Raw genomic sequence first — 18,913 nt, 5'->3', positions numbered from 1 at the left:
CCTCGCCTCGCGCGGCACCTCAGGCGTTACCTCCGCTGGAGAGGGGAGCTGTGCCGGGGGTTCCCTTTCCTGCGGCTGCTCCATCTTGCCCTGCTGCTCCCTCTGCTGCTCCTGAGGCCTAGGCTGAGTGTAAGTTGGGGTGCTTTGTGGGGGTGTTGGTCGTAGTTCTGTTGTTTCATTAAATCAGTTTGTATTTCAACCCACCGGCCTTCTCTCCCTGAGGGGCCGTGAGGGGAGGGAGCCATCGGCTGCAGTTCAGCCCCAGTTGTAGGCCGAACAACGATAATTTTTAAAGCTTGTATACTTATATAAATAGATAGAAGACAGTACATCTAGTTTATAGGAGAGTGGCATAGAAATGTAGGAAAACTTCTCTAGCTTTGCATTTGCCGGGCCAGGTAAACTGCTTAAACTACAGTGGGCCTGTTTCCATTCGACCTGAGTGGGATTGGAGCGCTTGCCTTCCTCAGAAAGTGCTTTGATACCTGTTGACAAAAGAGGATCTCTAGGATCAAAAATTTTTTTTTTTTTCATAAAAATAACAAATATATTTAATTGCTTTTTTAAAGGACAGATAAATTCTCAAATTATGAGTCCACACAGACAAGTAAAAGGTAGGATGTCCTTTGTGTATCTGTGTTGGTTAACTTAGTCTTTTCGTGTTCAAAATGACAGGAAAAATAGCATTGCCAATAGTATGTTACTTTTAAGGGGTTTCCAGTCCTATTTCTCAGTTCTCTTGGACATATGTACTTGCTAATTAGAAGGAAATTCTATGTAAGGCTCCTCGTGTTAGGCATCATGCAAATAATACCCAGGGTCTGCAGAAGTGGAACATTTCTGTTCATTTTGTAATGAAGCACTTGTGCGTCTTGCAGTGTGAAACCCTTTGTGCTTACTATATACAATGAAAAGCAATATCTATTTCTAGGTTACCTGTGCTTTTGCCTATATTTTGTGAACAGCAGCAAAATATCACAATTTCCACTGTCTCCTGAGTAGTAGCTCTGTGTGCTTTAATAGAAAAAAATATGGTAACCTGTTGAAAGATTTGTAAATAACTTGTGAAAAAAGTTGGTTGCTGGCATACTCTGAAATCTCTGTTGTCCCCCATCATAGCAATCCTGAAAGGACATATCCCAGGCAGCATATGCCTTTAAATTCCAGAAGAGTCATATGCATGGTATTTTACAGTGCTATGGATGACTGATGATGCAGGAATAAGAAGGAGTAGGAAGTACACTGGAGTTGTAAGGATCTCTTTTAAATGAAGCCTAAAGAACAATCAGCTAGTGAATTTTATTTTGTGATTGTTTTGTGCTTGAGATAATGAGAGCAAAAAAAAAAGCATCATTTCAGATCCTCCAGCATGATTGCGCTTTCCTAACATTGGTGTACAGGAGGACACAGTCTCTTCTTGTTTCTGTATTTGAAACTTGGGAGTTTGATAGGTGGTTTTGGATTATTCTGCATATGTTTTTGCAAACAAATGCCAGTGTAAGGTTTCATCTTGGAAAGGTTGTTTACTGGTGAGACTCAAGTTCTGCAATTTTTTTCCCATCAGATTATGTGAACTTATTATGAATGTAGGAAGACACACAAAAGTTGCCAGGGTAAAGAAAACCTTAGCTATGGTTCCACTATTTCTTGTGTAGCACAGCTGACTTAAGACACTGTTGCCAGCCTCTCCCACCACCAGCAATTCACGACAGCTTTTGAACCCAGATCGGTTTACAGCATACTTTATAGCATGACTTCATAAGCAGTTGGAGTGGTATAACTCAGAATTAACTAAATAATGGCAGGAGATGGGAACAAATGTAGAAATGCAAGAGACTTACCTTTGGAAAGCTGAAGTGTGCTCACAGCCATCCGGATACTTAACTTCCACCAACAGCAGAAACAAATAGGGGAAGATGCTGGAACTGTTTCTGCAGAGTGTCTAACCATGAATTGGTGTAGAAGAGCACCTACCTATAAACTAAACATGGTTTGTCTTATGCATCTTTAGTTGATTTGCTTTGATTATTTTCTGCCTGTCCATGTATACTAATCCTAAGTGTGTTAGGAACATTTATGTTTTTGGTAATAGACCTAAAATTATATATGTATAGGTGATCAGATATTAGCAAAATGGGATAGAATTATTGATGCAAGGAAATTCTTCTAGGCACACTTTTTTAATAGCAGTGGGACCATTGTGTGTGTGAAATGTCTTTATCCAGGTCTAAGAGAGACATCGTTAAATGCTTCCAGCTGATTTTCATAGACTGTTTCACTTGAGGTAGACTTGGCATGCTCTGAAATTGAGTTTTACTAAAGTAGCTTTTAGGACTTTGTGTGTATTCAAACTAAAACCAGTTCAGAATCTGATCAGAAATGAAGTCTATTGCTGATGCAGTTCTAGGATCTATTTTCTTCAGTGGTACTTTCACGGTTCCCTGGCTTCTGGCTCACAGACTCCACCTTTGCTGCTCTAGTAGAGATTTTTGTGAGGCCAATTCTGTAGATTTCAGCACAGCAAAGAGGATTAACTGCAGCACAGGAACAGAAATGAACAGTCAGAGATTAAAAGGAAATACAAGACTTTCTATGCCTTACTGTCAGAGAAGAATGTCAGGTAATTACACCTTGAGCAATGCCAAGATTTCATTTCAGTGATTATTAAGACAACAGATATCTTTGAACTTGTTTCTCAACCGTTCCTTGCCTCTAAAAGGGAAAGTTTGTTGTCTGATTCACTAATAAATTTAAACAGCGCTTATGTTGTTTAGTAGTTTAGCCGTAACTAAGAAAACTATGACCTGAACCACTGTCCAAGAATTTGGTTTTTGAATTTGGGATCATGCAGGTGTGGGCAGAGAAATAAAAAAATATTTGCAGGAGCACTACGGAAGTGGCAGAGTTGGAAGGTCTGCAGGGGAATTCTGGAGTTTTGTGGCATGTTTGGCATTGTGAATGAGCAAGTGTTAGGGGTCTGTGCTTCAGAGAAATCACTCACTGAAATAGTGTGACCCATGCACAAGTGTGCCTGTAACACAAGCTATACTTTGAGTGGTTAAAGGCTTCTGGTTTGGGCTAGGAGGTTGGGGTTTGGTGTCAGGTTTTTTTGCTAACAAACATCTGGTTCAAGTGTGTACCTCACTGTTAATGTGCCTGAGATAAACTATCTTGTGACTGCAACAATTTTTTCTTCTTAAAAAAAGGAAGACTCAAATTCTGGAGTTTCCTAGAAGTCAGAAAATGCAATTGGTATCTACCAGTGGCTTTTATGATCACCTTTTTAAAATCAATCAAACAAAAAAAAAATTTCCTTCTTTCTAGCTAGAAAGTTCTGGCATCAGTGTGAGTAAGCAGCACTCTCAAACTATAGCAAATTATTTCCTAGGAACTGTCCTTTTGTCATTTATATACATATATATATGTGTGTGTGTGTGTATATATATATATATATATGGGTATATGCACTGTTTTACCTTGGTTTTCAAGCATCATGTGTTTGTTTAAAAGAAAAGGACACACACCTTGAAAGTCAGTTGTCAAACAAAGTACTTGAATTCCAGCTGAGCAGGATTCCCAGAAGAGCAATCCTTGCCAGTTTGTATTATGGAAAATACCAACACGCTGTTCTGTGCAGCCCTGTCCATGCACTAAAGCAGCCTGAATTAATTCTCATGTTAGAGTCAATCAGCTTGAGAGTTTTCCTGAAGGCAGGTGTTTCAAAGTGCATGCAGTTTTAATGAAAAGCGAAAATAGCTGTTCTCAAGCATGTAGACTTAGAAAGAGAATTTCCCAGAGGTTGTTGTAGATATACCAACCCATTAACAGTTAAATAAGTAAGATTCTCTACAGTGTCAAGCATGTCTGGTAAATGGGCTTTGCAAAGGCAAGAAGCTTGTCTCTCTTAGATTTCTTTTCCCTTTTTTTTGATGTTGTTACACAGGCCCAACACGTAAATATTGTACTTTGTGGTTTTGCTGTGACACCATTTATCATTTTGGTGTTATTTTGTTATTCCTTGACTCCCTGTTCTTGGAGAATGCTGCTTCTTATTGTGATGGATTTGGTCTTTTTCATTAAGAAATTAGGAAAGGACTTTAATGGGATTGAACTGCCAGTGATAAAACAAGGAATTTTCAAATCCTAGAAACTTGGTATACATGAGATGGAGTTTTGCTGACACTGAACATTAGTGTCTGCATTGTACTTGCCTAGCTAAGACAATAAGGAGGAAATAAGTTTGAGTGGTAAGCTTATATGGGGACAGACTGTTCTTAGACTTTGTTTATATTTATTTGTTAACAAACTCACATAGTGAATTAGTTTCAGTCTATAAACTGTTTTCAAAAATTGTTTTAAGAATACCCATGTAAGGTGTGTTTGGGTGTAGATGGGGACAAATCAGTGTCTCAAGTGCACCATGTATATTCTAAGATTAATAGGAAAATCTTTCAGTGTGGTCCGATTGCATCATCAATGCACCCTCCCTATTGAGGCGACTTGCTTTTGCAGCTGTTTGATATAAATTCCTCGCATATGTCTTAGTCCGGTTGGTTTATTTTTATAAACAATAAATAGCCCAACATTCCTGCAGTGTTTCCCTTCCCTAGGACAATCTCATGGAGCCATTTGCCATGAGGACGGTGGCTGAGATTAGTGGCGTTTGCACAGATGGTGGCCATCATTTTGGAAATCTCATAAATAGTGGAACACGTGGACTTTTTCCTCCCCCTTCAACATGATCACAATAGATTATCAGGGCCTACAAATCACTACCAGATGATATTAAGTTGCTTTGATAACACTCTGGGTCCCTTCCGGTGTGATATTTTTCTTCATTAGAAAGGATAGCTCAAGCACACCAAATCCTCTTACTCTTTTCTCAAAATTTATAGATCTCAGTCTCTAAACTAATTGTTAGTTGCACAGCATGCCTTAAGCTGTGCCCAGACAGAGCAATTACATCCCCCAGCACTGATTAAAGGCACAGAGGAAACAGAAGTGCAAAGAAAATGAAACACTCTTGGCTGTTTGGGCAGGATGTCATTGCTGTTGTTTGCCTTTTTTGACATTTGTTGATAAAAGTGAGAAAGGAGGTCAGTTATCCATCACTGACCTTTGTTCAAAGCCAAAGATGTGACAGGCTTGTCTCAGGCTACTGATTTGGTTTATGAAATTATAAACAAAAAGGACTTTCTAGGCCAATATGCTTCTTTTCTATTAGCAGTTCAAGAATTTCTTCATTTTTCCCCTGCAAAATTCTATTGCTTTCTACGTCTTAAACTCATTTACTTCCCTGTGTGTGCCTAAACCCACAAAATGTCTTTGTTTGTGAATGACCAGAGCTATACTACTATATAAGCTCTGCAAGTTACCCAGAACAAGGGAAAACTGAGACACAGATGTTTTGCATATTCAGACATTTCTTTTTGAATGTTTTTCACCTGTAATCTGCAGCTTTCTAAAAAATATGTTTTCCTTTTGTGATTTACAGTAACTTTATGGCTGACTATTTGTACACTTTAACAGTCAAGATCAAGACAAATGTGAATACTATTTACTTTCACCCAATATCTTTCTGAAATCATCATGTCTATGTTTGTAAATTTGAAGCAGAGGTAATTATTTTTGAAGTACTGAAGCGGCTTAAAAGTCAATCATATACAAGCATTTAAAAAATAGATCATAGAGAGTAACAATTCTCTTGCATTAAATCTAAGCTTATATTTTCCGTGACACCTCCATTAATGTTTCCATTCTACTGGGAGCTAAATGTTTCATAGAGCAGCTCATAAAGTAGTAGAAAGACACAGTGCACTGTATTGTATTTGAAATATTTTGGCCAGGACTACCATAGACTTCACATTTTTAAGTCTTTGTTTAACCTGTTTATCTAATTGCTTTAAATGATAAACTGACATACTAAACAGATGGGTTGTACAAAGGATCAAACCCATAATCTCGTGGTGTCCATAAGGAGACAGAAACAAACAGCTTTAATATTTTTTGAAGTAATAATGGATTTATGTCACTAATTTTTTTCACTTCTGTATATTCTGTTTTCTCACATTTTAAAACACAGCAGGATTTTCTGTTAAGTGCCCACACCCGATACCAATGTTTACAATGTCTGATAAACTCAGATGTACATGATGGTTCACAAGGAATGGTGGCACTTGTTACTCTCTTTTGTTTCTCTTGCACCACAACTGAACAGAAGAGAAATTTTCGGCAGTTACTGTCTCTTAAAACGACTAAACATCAAAGAAGTTCAGTGAACTTGAAATTGTATCAGGAAGTAGATCAGACAAAACCTTACTTGGGCTCATCTGTAGTTTCCCCAGTTTTGTGCTTTTAAGTGGATTTAGTTTCAAATATTCTGTCTGTGGAAACTGTACACTTTCAAAATTAGAGGTCACTCCCCCATGAGCCTTGGTCCCCTGGACAGTTTTATTATTGCTGTTGAAGGCTGACTGATCTGGTATTAGTAGAATAATACAGTAAACAAATGGCATGCAATAAATTAGAGCTTCATACTTTGAAGTCTTTGTGTAACTATTTTTAAAATTGCTTTATGTGATACACTAACACAGACTGCTTCATGGTAGAAAGATTGGTTGCACCATGGATCAAACCTATAATCTCATGGTGTCTGTAAAAAAAGAACACCAATCAAATAAAACAAACTAACAAACTCTTAGACAAAATGTTTATGGCCTAGGACCTCCACAAAACTGCTGAAATTAAGGTTGTACCATTGTCAGTATGGGAGTCTGTGTTAAGGCTCTAGAGATGAAAGCATGAAAGCTTGTGTTACATTCCCACAAGAAGCAGTGATGAGCAAAAACCTACTTTCAGATGCAGTGAGATTCTATCCTTATCAAATAAGCAGAGGTATAAAGACTGACTTCAGATGATACAAATCGCCTCATGCTTGAAGTGATCCTTTAGCCATATCCCTTACAGAAAAGATGTCTCCAGCCCTTCTACCTTTTGTTTGTTTGTTTGTTGTTGGGTTGTTGTGGGTTTTTTTTGCAAAACCCCACATAGAATTTCACAGTATGCCTTTTTACAGCATGCCTATTTAAGTATTTATCTGTGTGGTTCAGAAATCAAGGGAAGAGTCAACTAGGAATTTTTTGGGTGGAAGACAGGGAGTGAAAAGCTGTTTTTTCTTTCACTCATTTTTAACAACCATTCAAAGAAAAGGAAACCCATTCTGATATTCTATTTTCAAGCTATCTATACATTAATTTCTGATACATTTCCTGAAATAAACAGAATGTACAAGATCTGCCAGCTCTACATGTGTACTGTTGGTGCATTGGGTGAATATAAATACTGTTCCTGTAAGACAAGTTAGAAGTGAGACATTACATGCCATGTGGGAGAGGCTGTTAACAAATTGGTGGAAATGGTTACGGTTTTCAACTTGTCAAGCATCATTTTCTTAGCTTGATGACACCTTGTAAGACCAATAAATAATTTATGGGGTATCTAAATGTTTCAAATAGGAGTTTAAGGACTGGAGGAAAGAGGTCTAGGGTCTCATAGTTAATCCTATTCGAGCAGCTTCTTATTAAAACAGCCCTCCACAAATTGATTACAGCTGCAATCCCTTTTAAGAAGGATTATTTAAAAATCCCAATTATAAAGACTATTTGTAAAGAGTAAAATACTTAGTGTCAGTTTTGCATGGAGACTGTGGCTTGACTCAGTTGGCAGAAGTGGGTTATCCTTTTCCTGCCTTTCTTTTCAGGAGAATCTTCTCGTAGTGACCATTTCAAACAGTGGCCTTAACATGATTTTTTGCAGAGCAGGTTAGCCTTTTTTCTTGTAATTTGTGTTCCTTGGTTATGTCTGCTGGCCCCCAGGTTGACCTTTGCCTCCTTTTAGCTCTTCCCTTCAACTTCACCTGACGTAAAGAACTGATATTTAAAGTCAAACCTAATTCAGGATTTGGTCCTGAGATCCTTTAAATAGTGTTTTCCCAAAAGGGCACCTCTGCCATTCTTACAATTCATATATACAACCGGCAGTAAACGTGAGTGAATATGACAGAAATTAGGACCTAAAATGGCAGTGTTTTGCCTCATTTTGGGTGCCTAAGAGCACCTCTAAAAGGCTTCTTTGCGCTGCTCTGGTGACATAAGCAATAAGAAACTGGTTGACAGTTTTACAACTGTTTTATGTCATTGGAGCCATGCAAAAGAACCCAGGCAGGCCAGTGGATTTGATTTGATGGTCTTCATCCAGAAGCATTTCTAGCAATCTGATTATTCCATTGTATATTAAAATGTTCTAGTGAGTTCAGAGGGATTTATATAGTACACTTTGACTCCTCTAAGGAATTGTTTTCTTGCAGCTAAGCAGTGCAATACATCATGTTTGAATTTTCAAATAAGACGACCTCAGTTGTATTCACTCAAACACGTAATGCACCTTCTAAAACTTCAGTCATCAGAGACTGTTGCTTGAACTGCTGTGACAAAGCTTATTTTCTTATGGCAGGAATGTTTGAAATAGTGTATATTAAATAAATATTGAGCAACAGTCTTAGAAAGAGAGTTGGAAATTTGTAAACATGAGTGCTTGATCAAGAAACTGAACACTTAGAGAACTAGTCAGGGACAGAAACATACCCTATAGCTATTTATCTAATCAAAATTAACCAAGTACTTAAAGAGTGAACACTTGTAATGAGCTGCTTGTGAATAAGCTGGCAACCACGAATAATTCTCTGAATACAAATACACTTTCAAGGAAAAGCTAAACTATTTCTGAGCAGTTAGTGAATAGAAAAACAAAAACAGGTGGCATTTACCAAATAAATTATGTGTTTTACCCAGTTTTGCTGACCCTGACAAGAGTGATAAAGCCAAACAGTACTTCCTTTCATAGATAAATAAAAAGGATAGCTGAGTAAGAAAGATGGTAGATTGGGAAACTATTATTCAGGTCTCCATTTAATCACATGCTGACCATTTTCTTCTAGTCTCACTGCTTTATCCTCATGTTTTATTCTGAGTACTTAGGGTCACATTTTTCAAGGCTGAAATAAACTCCAGATAATTTTAGCAGGAGTTAAATACAGGCTGTAGCATTCCTATGTTTGCTCATATCTACGCATTTGTTAATGTACATAGTAGCAGTTCTCTACTTCAGATAGGAATTGGGAGGGTACATGTATTGGTGGCAGTGAAGCATGTGATTAAATTATTGAAGATATCTTGCTAGATAGGCTGGTATAATAGTGTATAAACATCTGTCCCACTAGGCATGTATGGTAAGTACTGGATCAGATCATTCAACTTGTTTTTATGCACTCATTTTATGTTTAATGACTGTATGAATACAGCAACATCTTTTTTGTCAAACTGTAAGAAGGTCAGACTATTGGAAGTCTTTTGAAGTGTGTATTTTACTTTGTTATAATTTTTCAAGCAAGGTTAGGGGAAGGAACCCATTAAAAAGGTTGTTTGGTTGTTTTTTTTCCCTGACGTTTTGTCTGTTACTTTATGAGAAGACAAACTGCTAATAAAGCTTTTATGTAGCATCTCACCGCTATGTGGACTGTTCAGGGAGTGTCTTTCTACACAGACATACACATATATGCACACGTGCGTGTATCTATTTCACAGGAGTATCTAGTCATCATTCCTTTCACAGTAGTTTTAACTTTCTGCTACATGTGCTGAGCTGTAAAGTATTAAGCCCTATAATCCCTCAGCCCCTTAGATGTGGTTTGCTGGGGTGGGGGAGGGCTGTAAATCCAGGGTGGCAAACAAGAAAAGCCTGAAGCTGTGAGCAAACAGGAAACAAATGATCTCAATCCCAGAATGTAAACTGCCATTGACAGAGATGCATGAAAGAATCATAACAGGGAAACCTGCTGCAATTTTTCATCCAGTTACCAGCTGAATCACTGCCACTACACTGAAGAAGCAAGCTGCCAGCCCAGCACTGACATGGCAGAGTTCTTTAGATGTTGTGTGCACAAAGCAACTGTATAGCCCAACTGGCATTTACTCCTTTTCATGCTTGCAGACTGATAATTATTGTGCACTGCCTCAAGCTTGCAATTAGAGGCCACCAAGAAACAAAAAATAGCTGAAATTCAAGATTAAGCCTTTTCCATGACTAGTCATATTTTCCCAGCAGGGAATATGTTGTTGCCAATAAAAACAGAAATCACCTATGCCATACTGTTGCTAGATTAAGGGGCATATTAGCTGCAGGAACAAATGGAGAATTTACATGTACTAAAAAGTTATAACTGTCATTAATACTGGTGACACAATTAGAGTTTATACTGACTTCCATGTCACAATGCAGCTTTTAAGGAGGGGTGAGAAAACACTGAGCTCACAAGTACTTGTAATTATGTATTCTATAGTAATTTGTAGCATGGATATCCACTGTGTGTTTTGAGCATATTCTGGTTCCACTTTCCCAGATTACTCTCCAGTCTCCCAAAGCTTTGCAGTTTAAGTTTATAGGAGATATTTCACTTCCTTTGTTGCATGAAAAATGGGCCCTACTAAGCACTTGCCCTGTTCGGCTCCATTTCAGTGGTAGGAAGAGTATATAAAGAGTATATAAAATTAGTAAAGCATTAGAGAAACACTTCAGGACAAAGTGGAGTGCATGAAGAAGTTGTCAATGAGGAATGTCTAAGAGAAGGTTTTTAGTTTCTTTTTAAACCATCTCATTGACAGGTTTGATTAAGTATCTGGGCTAATGCTCAGGTGAGATGAGATATCTGGGATGGAGGAGAAACAAAAGTGATACCACTCTTCTGAATTTGATAACTATTACGTTAGAACATATGCCTTGCAAAACCTCCCTGAAAGTGAAGGGAGCTGCAGAAAGTAGAGGGCAAAGTTCTCAAACTTAAGAAGTGCAATGCCATAAGGATATTTTGTACAGAAGTTGCTTCTAGATTGTGGATTCGATGTAGCACGGAAATCAAGACCATTACCCAGGTTTTCAGATGAATGTGCATCAGAAGTTGACACAAGGGTACTATCAAGAAACTAGACAGAGGCAGAAATACCTGTGTGTTGTGATATTTTTTTTTCCCTGCATCTTTCTGTCATGCTTCCTTTGGTAATTTTATTACAGTATTCCCACATCATAAGATTTATGAATAGGAAAATAGCTATGCTGGAATATATGAGGGGGCGGGGATGGAGTGTACACGGGTGTAGATAAGTGTGTATGAAAGGAAGCAGAGTTTGGCCCTTCAAGAGTAACCTTAACCCTGCCATGTCTGCACACTGTCCTTGTAGGATAGCTTCAGTTATTTAAAGAGTTTACAAGTAAATGTTGTCTGTCATCTAGTATTTTAAAATGTGATTATTAAAATACTTTGAAAAGCAGTTCTATCTGGGAAAAAGCAACACTGTCTGAAGCAGCTGCTACATATCTGTGAAGTCCTCACTTTCCACTCACAGATGGCTTACATTCTCCTTGTATCCTGACTGGGTGCTACTATTCCCATTTAATTGCAGGAATGCAACCAAGCATTGTCCTTTAAGATACCAGCTTGGGAGGTATATCGGTTCTGTTTGCTAAGTAGAAATGCCTCACATTTGGCTTACTGAGGTCTTTCGCCCTTGTCCCCCAGGGACAGGAGAGTGCTCAGTTTCCCTCAAGGCTTTTCTGGTATGCTCAGTGAAAACTTTTGCTACTCCTAGTCCTTATTTTAGTTTATTATTGCTTATTTTAAACTTATTGAAGTTACCTTTGCAGTCATTATTTTGAGTGATGTGCAATTCATTGTAATATATGATTTGCCATAAAATCTATACTTGCACTTAGTAAATCTAATATTACTCTATAATAAAAAAGCCACATGAAGTGTGATCAGATGAACACACCAGGCAGCATTAATTGCTTGCATAGTGACCTATAAACATGGAGATGTGCAGTAGTATGTACCTACACAGAAGTACATATTATTCACAAATAATCCTAGACTTGACGCATGAATTGTTCAAAGAAAATTTTTTGTATAGATCTTCTCTTTAGCTCTAAAAATATTCACCAAGCTTTTCCCAGGGCTTCTTCCTATCTCTTGCAAGGCACTTTTTACTCATCTCCTGTTCTCACTAATATAGTGTATAGCAGAGTCAGCTATTGCAATACTCATCAACTTCCTGTCTCGACATCAGGCTTTTCCTTCTCCCTTTAGTCTTAAAAATGCATACTTCACTGTCATCCTGAAACTGCTTAGGGTATGGTCACACTTATAGCATCAGAGCACTCAGCAGCAGATGGAAAGCTGCCTCCTAGAATGAGGGAGAACCAGGTGATTTTCTGAAGGGAAGAAACATAGGAGTGAAATTGCCATTTCCAACTTGAGAGAGCTCTCCAGAAGTTCCTGCTATCATGAGCTTTTTAATATCAGGTGGATCTTCAAAGATCCCATAGTGTACCCTGGGAAAAAAAATACCTCCTTTTCCTGATGGACTTAGAAATCTGCTGTGAGGGAAAACAGGACATGGCTACTAGTCATGACCTGTATTGTATACACAATTTGGGAAGCTGGTGGTGTAAAATCAGTAGTATTGGCCTGCACGTGGCTCAGCAAACAGAAGCACCAACTTTGAGTTGGTTGATAAAAGGGTAGCACCTTTGAGGCAACAATGACCACACATTTTTCCAGGCTGGGAAGAATTCATGCTGAGGATGCCTTGCTGCCCATCACAATTCACTTTACTAACAGTGTTATGTGCAACCACAGCTGAGCCATGGAACAGATTCACTTAAAAAGCACATCTCAGGCTTTAAAGAGAGATGAGAATGATGATAGCACAACATGGCTTTGAGGTGCCTGAATGGAATTGGTACAGATAAAAACCTTTCAGAGTATAATACACTTAATGTATTTATTACATTAAGAATAGTGATTCATAGGATAGCAAATTGATTCAGTTCTATCCTCCCCCAATTCCACAAGTAGTGACTGATGCATTTTTTGTCATTAATGCTATATTTCATGAATAAAAAATATTTTAAGGTGTAGTCCATATAGGAATGAGTTTGTAATTCAGTATCAGTGCAAATAAAAATATAGATGTGTATATATTTACACACATGGAGACCTAATTTTCATTTCAATTAATACGAAGACAGGTCCCACTGGAGCTGTAAAGTGAAGCTGCTTTGGGCCTGAATGCTTACTGGAAAAGATCCATTTTGTGTGAGAGCCAGTCTTATTGCAACACAGTGGGATTTTGCATGTAATTTTAATAGGATTAAAATTTCACCCATGCCATAATGTAAGATGGCTTTGATATGAAAAAAAACAGGCATATATGGTTATATGTGTATGTGCTTGTATTGTCAGGCTTACCTTTGGCATGATAATGTTTCAGTTCTGCTCATTTTGAATTGCTGTGATTTTTTTCATACTGTTTGGAGTAAATTACAAGGTTCTTATCCATGGCACTGACTTTATTGTTCTGCCAGGACATCGTCTTTTGTCATTAAAACAATAACTTAGTGTAAGTAGTACTTTTTAGGTTTACTAATCAGACAGACTAATTGTATCTTTTAATCTGGGTCAATCTGCTCTTGCTTATTATAATTTGGCTCCAAGTCCCCCCAAAAGAGGAACATTTGCAAATAATTTAGTGGCAGAATCACTCTCATATAAACACTAGAAGAATCGCTGAAAGGTCCAACAAAAACTCACTAGAATTTTGAATCCAAGTATCCAATATATTTCCTAAAAGGAATATACTGTTTTTCTTAAGCCTAGGAGTGAACCTGAATGTGTGTGTGTCTGTGTCTTCAGGTGAACATATAAAAAGGACTGGATAAACAGTTAGGGAATGGGGTCTTTCCTTTATTTACAAAGCTGAGACTGTCTAGACAGGGCACTTTTCCTGATTCAGTCTACCAACTACACTTAGAAAGACCATACCAATATTCAGTTTTAGCTTCGTCGCCATTTTTATACAATCCCTGCTTAGATTGCTAACCAGGGTGATTACTGCTGACTGAAACTGTTAATGTTTTGGTTGGATGTTTGTCTTCTCGAAAATGTACTGAAAGATTTTTCCCTATAGGCTACTGAATTTTCATTGCATGTTAACTGTTTAGGTTATTTTCCAACTCCACCACAAGCCAGCAGTGACAGAATGTTGCTACGACAGGAAAAAAAAAAAAAAAAAATCTCGTTTGTCAGGGAAACATAGAAATTTATTTCCCACCTACATAAATTATTTTTTTCCACATGCTCGTAGGGGGACACTTTGATTATTACTTAGGGCCTGAAACTGGATGTATGTTATGGCCAGGACAAGGTGGCTGCCTTCAGGAAGCAGTAACTTTGTAGTATCAGCATAAGAAAACTTCAAAAGAAGTTTGTAAAAATATCTGTTCTCACCTGTTTGGTTGCAGGATGGTTTTACAACCCACCTGCATGAAAGTGCCTTGGAAACACAAACTAGACTGTCTGTTATCAGCAAGGCAAAAGATGGACAAAAATCATGCCCACAGTTTCACATGTGTGCTCTCAATAAGAGAAGGTCTTGAGAAAATGTTTTTTACCATGAAATATGCCTTCCTGGGGGAAAAAATATCAAACGAGTTTTTTTGACAAATACAAGAGTTAATTTGAGTAGAGAATGTGCTTTAAAATGCAGCTGCATGCAGATTTCTTAAGAAACTACAACTGACAATTGAAGAGGAAACCTAAAACAAGATTACAAAAATTAATCAGATGGCACAGAATGGTTGACATTAATGTGTGTACTTCTTTGTTTTGAAACTAGACTGTGGAGGAGTTTTCTTATATGGAAAATTTCATCTACTTGTTCTTGTCTCCTCACATAGTCAAATATTTTGTGAGACAGATCAAAAACCCTCTTTGACAAGCTCATTCCCACGCTTCTCCTTTTTAACCTGCTTTTTAAATTGGGTTTCTTCTCTTTTTCTAGAGGCTTTTTGACATAAAGAAAACTTTTCTCTATTTCAGAAGCTATGTATCTCTTGGGCAATCAGTATTTAATGAAATACAGAAATTAAGTTAAAAAATTGTTAAGGGGTGGAATAAGGCAAGTTCCACTAGCTTGTCAAAGAAGTTTGGGATCACGGGAAGAGTGCTGAAGTTGATTTTGGGTGACGCAGTCAGAAGGTGATTCTCTGATGTACTATTGCTGTATCAACTGAGCTGTAGAATCATAGAATCATTAAGGTTGGAAGTGACTTTAAAGATCATCAAGTTCCAACCCCCCTGCCATGAGCAGAGGACCCTTCCACTAGATCAGATTGCACAAAACCTTGTGCAACCTGGCCTTAAAAACCTCCAGGGATGGGGCATCAACAGCCTGTAGTTCCCTGGGTCTTCCTTTTTCCCCTATTTAAAAATAGGGACTATGTTCCCCTTTTTCCAGTCAGTGGGAACCTCACCAGACTGCCATGACCTCTCAAATATGATGGACAGAGGCTTAGCAATTTCAACCGCCAGCTCCCTCAGGACCTGTGGGTGAATCCCATCAGGTCCCATAGATTTATGTACCTTTAGGTTCTTTAGATGGTCACAAACCTGCTCTACACCTACAGTGGGGGGTAATTCATTCTCCCAGTCCCTGCTTTCACCTTCTCTGGCCTTTGTGTTGAGGTTGGAGCACTTGCCAGAAAAGACTGAAGCAAAGAAGTCATTGAGGACCTCAGTCTTCTCAATATCCTGTGTAGCTAACTCACCCATTTCCTTCAGGAGAGGGCCTACACTCTCCTTGGATGTCCTTTTCTCCCCAACATGCCTAAAGAAGCCTTTCTTATTGTTCTTAACATCCCTGGCAAGATTTAATTCTAGCAGGGATTTGGCTCTGATCCCTAGCTGCTTGAACAATCTCTGTAATCCTCCCAGGATACCTGCCCTAGCTTACACCCCCCGTATGCTTCCTTCTTAAGTTTGAGCTTTTCTAGGAGCTGCTTACTCATCCATGCCAGCCTCTTGGAGTTTCTACTTGACTTCCTCTTATTTGGGATGCAGTGCTCTTGGGCCTGGAGAAGGTGATCCTTAAATATGTCAGCTTTCATGGGCCCCTCTACCCTCCAGGATGTTATTCCAAGACAGATCTTTAGCAGATCCCTGAAGAGGCTGAAATCTGCCCTTCTGAAGTCAAAGGTAGTAAGCTTGCTGTGAGCCCTCCTTGCTGCCCTAAGGATTTTGAACTCCACCATTTCATGGTCACTACAACCTAGGCTGCCCTTGAACTTAACATCCCTCACCAGTCCTTCCTTGTTGGTAAGGACAAGATCCAGCATAGCACCTCTCCTTGTTGGTTCCTCGATTACTTGGATTCCCTGTACCCTGTAATGCTATCAGTGATTTCTCTCATGCTCCAGGTTTTGGATTTTTTTTACCAAGTATGTATATATTTGTTGGAAAAACCTTTGGTCATGGTACAAAAAACATAATTTGACTGGATATACTGTAATTTTGCCCCTCAAGAGAATAAGTTAAAATAGTATGTTTGAACATAAAATATGAATGGACAGGCTTTCTCAATTATACATGATTTCACTAGCTGTGTGCATAGACCCAAATCATGTGTTGTAATGTTTAGAGTAAGAATTTTTTCCTTAGATAGTAGTAATCTTCTTCACATCTTACTGTCATAAAACATTTATGCTGTAAAAATGTTCTCCATTCTGACACACTTCTTCATTACCCTGGTAATGGGCCAGTAATTGAATATGCTTATAAACTGACTCCTGAAATAATGTCATAGCCATGATACTCAGTGGAAAACCCCTGTGATGACATGTAAGAAGGTAGAACATTTGGAACATGGTAGTGAGAATAGTGGGAATTAAAGTATAGTATTTAATTGTTCACAATGAAGTTGACAGCAAATCAGGTACTAAATTCAGTAGTGACTATTAAGGCCTGTTTATCCTGAGAGTGCTATCCATGCCAGGACTTGTTTTAGAAGGGAAGAAGAGATAATCAAGTCCCTCTATCAACACAGACAAATTCAGAAATGTTAAGTGTAAATAAAAGGAAAGGCATGCTGAAGCAACAGAACATTGTTTAGACTCCAAGCGTTGCTACACTAATTTGCCTTTATTTTTCTGCTTTCTCCTAGCAATTTATGCATCTGCTCAGGTGATATTAATTTGATATCCAAGACATCACTTACAAGTCACATCTCTATGTTCTGATGGAGAATCAGCATTGCACAGACCCAACCCAAATGCTGTTTCAGAAAAAAGGAGACAAGTAAGGAAAAATGGTAATTTCATGTTAACAAGGTTGGGAGGGATGTACTCCTTAAGTAGCTTGCTAACTGCTAAGGAATCAATCAATAAACAACGTTTTAATATGGATACATAGCACTTGATGGAACCTATAGATGTGGCACACCCAGTATTATTGTAGCTCAGAAGATGGGATTTGGAAACAATCAGACTGTTGGTTTTTAGTCAAAAGGTGTGTTATTCTAGTAAAGATTACTCATTAACCAGACCTTTTAATCATAAATATTAACAATTTTACCACATCAGTAAGTCTCTTTTACATGTGGATACTAGTGTGATTTTCCTCTTTACACTTAGAGAAAAAAATAACAGCTTGTTACAATTCAAATTCAAGACTATATGGAAAGCTGTACAAGTGGCCAGCATGCTTTCTGCTTTATGAAGTGTTGTGATAATAGACAGTAATCAAAAACAAAGAGTGCAGGGAGTTGCAAGGCTGCATTAATTAATGTGCACTGTGTGCAGTACCCCACCATTCAGGGGTGAATCTCTGTGAAATTTTCTTTACCTGTAATGTAAATGCAGTCCACCTGATTTCACTGATGAAGAAACTGTGGCTCCAGACAATTGATTGACACATTCGTCAGAAGGAATGTCTTCCAAAACAAATGTTAGAGTTTGTAGAATAACACTGGTTTCTCCTCTCCAGTTTCATTTTCCTGTCCCAGCCTTAACTCTAGTTCATCTATTGTCGCTTTTCTGACACTGACACAAAAAAATATGCACCCCTATTTGTTGTAAATATGTTGACAAACAGTGTCATTTTACAGAATTATTTTAATTTTCCTGCTTTGTTGCTAATGGTATTTAAATTAATTATAAAACACTGGGTGTGTGAGCTTGGCTTGATATATTCCACAAAGCTGAGTATGATGCATCTTTATTTCATCTGCACTGTGTAAATTTTATTTTGCAAAGAGGTAAGTATACATGTTATATGTGCACACATGTTCTTTCAAAAGAGTCTTTTTGGTGAAGTCATGGCCTCATTTTGATAATAAACACCTGGTTAATCATGAATACTTATTAAAAGCTGTAGTTATTTGAGGCAGAAAACTATTTATGTCATAAGCAGAGACTGCTGTAGTTTTTAAACAAAACTTCCATTTATTTCTGTGGAGTCCCAAATTTTAAAATGTCATTTTATATCCTATCATGATTATTTATTGTCCTTGGGAATTCAGAAGGGTGAAACCAAGTGATTAAAAGTAAAATCAGATAAATATTCATAGAAATTGCTTCAAAGCCTTAAAGAATTTATTTTAAATATACCTTGTCTATTTGAGCTTCAAAATACCAAATATTATATAAAATTATAATAATGTTACAGATTTCTGTAGTTTGATTTTATATGTACATTTTCAAAGTGAATATTGCTAGCTAGGTAACAGTAATACAAATACAGGTATTAACTATATTTAAAACATTGGACCTTTGATAATTATCTGAGTATGGGTATTTTGGACAGGAAAACCCTGCTAATACCTTGCTAGCAATATGATGTAGTAAGACCAGCTGGACCAGGTCTATGTAAGATTAAAATGGTGTTTCTACAAAGGATTCTCATTCCAGTTAGTGTATCTTCTCCAGTCAATCTACATCTTTGTGACCTATAGAGGTGTCATTTTTTTCT

General features: G+C 37.8%; 1 long non-coding RNA gene across 1 annotated transcript in view; it reads left to right on the top strand.

Moving 5' to 3' along the window:
- Positions 1 to 17,234, top strand: part of LOC127389248 (uncharacterized) — a 218,681-nt gene extending 201,447 nt beyond the window's left edge. The window contains exon 3 of the long non-coding RNA XR_007890601.1: positions 17,109 to 17,234. This is a non-coding gene — a long non-coding RNA (uncharacterized LOC127389248). The remainder of the gene's footprint in view (positions 1 to 17,108) is intronic.
- Positions 17,235 to 18,913: the final 1,679 nt, after the last annotated feature.

Source organism: Apus apus, chromosome 11 (genome assembly GCF_020740795.1).
Source record: "Apus apus isolate bApuApu2 chromosome 11, bApuApu2.pri.cur, whole genome shotgun sequence".
Lineage (NCBI taxonomy): Eukaryota > Metazoa > Chordata > Aves > Apodiformes > Apodidae > Apus > Apus apus.
This window is presented reverse-complemented; position numbering and strand designations above follow the sequence as displayed.